The 7,290-nt window shown below is 23.7% G+C and overlaps 1 long non-coding RNA gene across 1 annotated transcript; it reads left to right on the forward strand.

Moving 5' to 3' along the window:
- The first annotated feature begins 618 nt into the window (after nt 1-618).
- On the forward strand, nt 619-5,315 carry LOC112604147. Its single transcript, XR_003115209.1, has 3 exons — nt 619-699; nt 2,999-3,058; nt 5,222-5,315. It is a non-coding gene; the product is annotated as an uncharacterized LOC112604147 (long non-coding RNA).
- Nucleotides 5,316-7,290: the final 1,975 nt, after the last annotated feature.

Genomic DNA, 7,290 nt, shown 5'->3' on the forward strand with positions numbered 1-7,290 from the left:
ATATTTCCAACGCGATATTTTTAAAATAAAAATTGTCCAAATATGTTTATTGTTTAATTTTTTTTTTTTAATTAAATTTTTACTGTCTTAAAGACATTTTTAAATTATGAATTAAAACACCAAAATTAAGTTTCTAAAGTTATTTAATTAGAATCAGAAAAAATTAGAACTTATTTACGCCATGTATAGTATAATTTATTACCTCTATAACTTTAACCATGAAAAAAAAAGTTTTTCATAAAAACTAAAACCTGTATTAATACTTTTATAGTAAATATATATAAGTAAATAGAATGAAATTATAGTTTAGCCTTACCTATACATTTTTAAAATTGTACTAATTTGCATTGGTGGTATACTTATGATTTTATAGATCACTGTTGTCAGTCATAACAGTTTACCAAATAATTATCAATAGTATTATTGGTACGATAGTTATTGCACTACGATATATATGCTGTGCACCCATGTATATACATATATAGTATGTAATTATATAGCGATGCAACTTGTAAGACAGCGATACCTATTACTGCTTATCGAGTGCGCAAGCGTCGGAAGTTACCAACTATTTTTAAATAATATACCGCGATATTATGGTATATTTTAAGTTATGTCGTGTAAGTGACATTGGTACAACTATAGATGAAAATATTTGGAGGGTGCAAAAATTATATAGCTATGAGTTTTTTCTAAGTAGTAAGTATTTTATATATTTTAAGTATCAGTTTTTTAAAAGTGTAAAATTTTTTAAAAATTATATTAATTTAATTATGATATAAATTTAAAAAGCTATAGTAATTAATATTATTCTTAAAATATAATATATTAAATAGCGATGATCAAACATTTTTTAATTCAAAGCAGAGCAATGAAAGCATTGATTTTTTCAAAAATATATGTTTTTTTTTATTTTTGTGTGATTATCTTTTGTAGTAATAGAAATGCTTTGATTTTCAACTTAAAGGGTGGTTTATAATAGAAAATTAAATCTTGTTAGTACTTTAGGAAGAGGGGTCAAAAGTAAAAAATGCTCAGTATTTTTCAAAATAATCAAAAAAACAATAATTTAATTATTATTTTTTTTTTTATATGTCAATAAAAGCTGGGTCCAAAAGCATAAAAACCATGAACATTTAATACAAGATTCCTTAAAAGTTTTTACTATATCTATTTGAAAATTTTAAAGATACTTGGACATGATTTTTTTTTTTTTTTATAAGTATTAGAACTAACTTAACTTGACCTTTTAAAGCTTAAATTTAACAAAATACGTTAAAATCGTGAAAGTGTGCAAACAATTTTATAGTCAAATATTTAATTATTAATTATTAGGTATACCCAAGGACTGACAATTTAATACAATGATCTTCATCATAGCAATTTTTTTGTTTATAGATATTTGAGTTCAAATTTAAATGAAGAATAACGATTTTATTAATTTTTTTACAATTTTAAGATATTATTCATGAATCGTGGGTACTCGAAATGTTTTATATATTTTTTGATTGATTTAAAATATCACAATTTAAAAGAAATTTACACAATTAAACAGTTTAACAATAATTTTAAAAAAAAGTGATGGTTTATCAACCTTCTGTATGCATAAGCCTGTGTTGGAGGTTGAGAGTTATAATAGTTAATAATATATAAAAGTGGATAAATTTAGATTTAGTAACACAATATATTTCCTAGAACAAAGATTAAACAGTAATTAAACGAGACACTTATAAATACATAAAACATATTACATAATATATTTTATATACACAATGATATTTTAAAATTCTAAAATATTAAAATAAATTACTTTTATAACAATATAAATATACTTTAAAATATTCTTAGTAATATAAAATAATAAATAATTTTTGTATGCAATTATATATCATTTAATTCAAAATTAACACATACTCATAGATTACTTTGTCTTATTCCTTAAAGACTATAGGTACATTCAACACCTACTGTACACAGAAAAGAGGTTACCTATTTCCTGGAAAATTTAAATTTTCTGGAACTAGCTAGCTTGATGTGCTAAACATTGATAAATGATAATCATGAACAAAACAGTAAACTAAGCAAAATATGTCCGTATAAACACAAATGATTTATGCCTATTTATACTATAAAATACATAAATTGCCAAATTCTATTTTTTCATAATTTATTGGTTAGTATTGTTGTAGTGATGGACTCGTGTCTGATTTAATATTTTCTATACATATTCTCATACTATTCATTTTTATAAATCTGGTTCTTATTATCCGCCACCTAAGTTTCAAAAGGGTGTACGGATAGACATACAACTCATTATACCCTATTATAAACACGGATTATAATTTTATGTCATCCGCTTTACATTTGGACTATAATCTTCTTTAGAGTGGATTATGTAGGAATAGTATCACGAGTGTTGGAATGCAATACATGTCGTCACTAAGAATATTTTATATTTTATACCAGTGAAAATCCGTAACGAGTAGGTATTTCATTTTGGGTAATAAGTAAATAAATTTTCGCTTCCAACGTACGCTATATGATAACTACGAATGGAATTTGAACAACAAAATGACCATAATATTTTTTTTTAAATAAACAACCTAATACAACCTAATAGTATTAAAGAGCTTTTATATATTTAGAAATAGGAATTTTTTTATTCATTTTAATCATTTCACAAATCAAAATGTGTTATTGTTTTATCGATGAATTTATATTTTTAGGTTTAAGTAGTATTAAAAATAAAAGTTCATCGTATTTTTTGGTGTTTGACATTATTAATTACGGTGTTATATTATTTTGGCAGTAAGTTTAAATAAGACAAATATTTTATATTAATTATACATTCAAACTTTGGCAACATTGATTTTTAGGTTAAGGTTGGTTATATATATATTACGTGTAGTGTAAATAAATAATCAAATAATTAAAAATAATGTAAGTAGACTATATTTCATTATATTTTGCTTTTATCGGTCATTGTGCTTTTTTTTAGTTATCGATGATTTAAGTTGGGAAGACATGTTTATTCTGCAGGATTACACCACAAAAAAAGGTAATAAGTAGCTCTTAAATTATAAAATGTTACTATTATCTCACTACTTCCATTCTATACGGTAATACCTACTTAAAAGGTCAATGTAATAGCAATTCATAATAGTTAATTTTATTTTGTCATCTATTTAATTTTTGTAACAATAAAAATATCATCAATCATATTTCAACTTAATCATCAACTGGACGTTAATATAAACGCTAAGCTGTATCCCTAAAATAACATTTAAAAGTTTATCTAAACTATAGGTACCTTATAAGTAATAGTAATAATAACTATAATAAATTATTAGTTATTTCTATAAACTAACTGAGTATTAGTATTTACTTTTGAGTTATAAAATGCCATGATTATTATATATTTAGCATGAAGTTATTTTGAAAATTAAAAATTAAACAGGTTTTTTTTATAGAACTAAAGAGTCTATTATTTCTTGGAATTTTATTTTCTAAAAATATATAAGTTTTTTTAAACCTATTCTTAGAATTTGTATGAAATGCAAATTTTTAAAGACATTAAATTTTTAATTTTTTTTAATGGGTACTTAAATTAACGAGTATATAAAACATTCTATACTAACATAATAGTTATACCGAGTGGATACAAGAGTGTAGAATTTAAAATATATAACGCATCCGGTCTTCACGATCTTTCGGCAATTTAGATTTTTTCATCAAGATTTTTATCAGATATTTTACAATAGTCAATATTGTATACTAGATAAATTAAATACCTATATAAATATTATGCATAGTTAAACTTACATACTCAGTAGAAATGAGTATAAGATTAATTTTTTATTCTCTAATTCATTACATAATAATATGAATTATAATATAATTTGGTGTTTTAGTCAATATCTAAGGTGTTACATTGGTTACAATATTATTTCTTTCTTCACATATAGACATACATATCTAATATATTTATACACGTGAAAACGAGAAAACTATATATCCCATCTCTTATTCCTTGTTTTCTTATATAAATAATAAATAATAATATGACATGTTCAGGAAATTTATTTTTCCAAGAACATCAACCTTATTATAATTTATAAACGAAATAATATTATACTAAATTACTTTTACTTTAAAGTTTATAGTAGAATTGTAGTATTAGCAAGAACAGTTGGTGTTAGGAGGAACAAAATTGGTGTGTTCTTTGTTGGATAGAATATAAATATACTATAATTACACAATTTTTATTATCAATAATTCACGTTTTTAAATAGTTACGTAATTGTAAATAAAAATAACAACAAAAATCTAAAAATTTTGGAACGTAAATTAAGGTTTCACGTTTATAAATTAAAAACATCTTATATGGGATCGCAAACTCGATTGGTACGAACTAGAGTAAAAATAAAATTTACTCACTATAATAACACAGAAACCTGTATCAAAATTAATATATCAGAGCTTATAGTTGTTGTAAAATGTTAACTGCCCAGGGAGCGACTGCGTACCCAGACACCCGCAGACTACCCTGACTCAAACCTAATTGCATTATAAAAACTTAAACGTCATGTACACTATATTATAATAGTTTAATTATTGTATAACATAATTTAATAATACATTTTTATGTCATACACAAATGTAGTGCATAGAAAATCTAATTTGAACCTAAAGATTGTGAGTAAGATTTTATAGTGTATCAAAAAATCTTTATCGTTCAATATAATGTACAATTATTTTATTGGAAACGCAGAGGTTAGAGGCCAGAGCTATCATGATTATATTATAAAATACGTAATATTGAAAACTAATATAAATACACCCTTCTCATCGTATGCTATTTTTTGAAACATTCAATTGTTTGAACAGCCTTCAAAGCAAATATAATAGTTTCCGTTCTATAAAGTCAAACATTTATGGGAGAGGCATATGGGACACCTGACAAATAAACTGTAGGCAGTCGTTATTAAATATTTACTAAGCTACTGCAGTGTGTTTTATAGTACATACATTTTTTTAATAACATCACAATTTTAAAAACGAAAAGGAATAAAAAAAAAAAAATAGTAAAATTTCCAAATAAATATTATAGAAAATATTAAAAATGAATTTTAAAACTTATTAAATTGTTAATTAAGTGTATTCATTAGAGTATTTATTGTGTATAAAATAATTGAATCAAAATTGTGTATTTTATTTTTAGGTTTTGGTTCAGACTACTGGAGCAAATAAACCGGATATTTTATAAAATATAAAGTACAATCAATCATAAGTAAAATATTGAGTTACTATAATCTATTATAATAGGTAATTTATTTTGTACCATAATAAATTGTAAAATATCTTCCATGGCTCAAATTATCGAATGTAAGTTATACACTTTTATAATAAATTTTTTAAATGAGTAGTTTAATTTTATTTTTTCAATTAAATTTAGGCATACTAAACTTTTTTTTAAGCCAATTTTAAAAGTAGCGTTGATCTAATAACCTAACCTCTGAACGATGGAATGACCAATTGGTGCAATAGTACATACAATACAACTTTACTGTAGTGGTAGAAATGTTTCATATTATATATGTGCAACTATAATTTGACTATTTATTAGAATAATTAAACTTAATAATCGCGTGATAAATCTTTTACCATTATTTGAGCTTATATTTTTTGTACGATAAAATTATTTGTTAAAAATATTCCCATACAATATATATAAAAAAAAAAATAATAATAGTTTTTATTGTTGATATACATTTAAAACACCAATAAAATTCTATTATATTTAATTATGTGGACCAAACATTTACTTTAATAATAGAGAAAAAAACATACTCCAACATCCATAGTTTTTTTCAAATTACTAATGAAATCCCTGTCTTAAATATTAAGTTGAACGCACACTTAAAGTTTACATTTGTCTTTATAATATAGTCTATTTCAATAAGTATTACAATATTGAATGATAAATAGTATCCATAAAATATAATATACAAGAATCTAGGTATCATAAATGAATTATATAATTTCAGTTATACACCTCGAAGTTAAGAGTAGCCTCTATGAAGCTATCAACCATTCCTAGATTGGAGTTATGTGGGGCAATGTAGCAGTAGAGCTTTCCAAAATTACTGTAATGGAACTTCAGAGATTGAATGTGATTATACCACCCAACAATATGTGTATCTATGGTCAGATTCTTAAATAGTGGTTAGGATACAGAGCAAATTTCTTTTTTAAGCTTGCGTTTCTAACAAGCTTACTTGAATCCTAGACGTTTATACTCTTAACCAATCATATCATGTACCTACGAATGACAGCTCTATTGGTTTATGTCTCCGGAAATTGAAGCTGCAGAAATATCACTATCCATATTGTGGTGGCATAGGCCGCCATGGTTAATGATTGGTACAATTTAGCTATATTCAAACACAATATTATCGAGTCTTTTTTGGTTAAATCTCAAAGGGACATGGTTTTTACTGATAGTGTGGTTCACTTTTTTCCTTATACATAAATTAAGAAAAATTGGATTATGTGACTCATTACTAATATGGCTTACCTCTTCTATAACTAAAAGAATCCAGCTAGTAAAATTAAATCATTTTTTTATTAGAACCCATCCATGTTTTTTAGGTGTTCCTCAAGGCGGTCATCTTTCACCAACATTATTTTTATTATTTATAAATTATAAATTATATTCATAAGATTATAAAGCACTGAAGTATTTTATTGTTTGCAGATGACGCTAGAATATTTAAAAAAAAAATTGATTCTATTCATGATTGTGTTAAATTAAGACTATAATAGAGTATTATCATATTTAAATATGTAATCGTTAAATATAGGAGAAGTTACATTCATTATTCATTTTTGTTAAAACTATTAAATAACTATATATATTGCCTTTATTTATTGGAACGAATCCATTTTAAAATTAATAACAAATCTACCAGAAATCAAAAAATGTCTTGATTAACAATGTTTCTAAGACATCATTAAAATCATTACCTGCAAAAATACTGATGGCTACAGAAAATACTATGATTATTAATTTTATTTGATAGTTAATTATAGCTGTAAAATTATTTACCATATATGTATTTCGTTATATTTATTGAATGTGAATTTAAATATTTTTCGTACATGCTATAATTTTCATTGTATTTATTATTTACTACATAATTTAAATGTATATCTTTTAAATGGAGTTTCTTTGTCAATATTTAATAAAAATATAAGAATAATAATGTTAAAGCATTATTACAGTTCTGA

The sequence above is a fragment of the Melanaphis sacchari genome, unplaced genomic scaffold (genome assembly GCF_002803265.2).
Source record: "Melanaphis sacchari strain LSU unplaced genomic scaffold, SCAv2.0 Contig11_pilon_pilon, whole genome shotgun sequence".
Classification (NCBI taxonomy): Eukaryota; Metazoa; Arthropoda; class Insecta; order Hemiptera; family Aphididae; genus Melanaphis; species Melanaphis sacchari.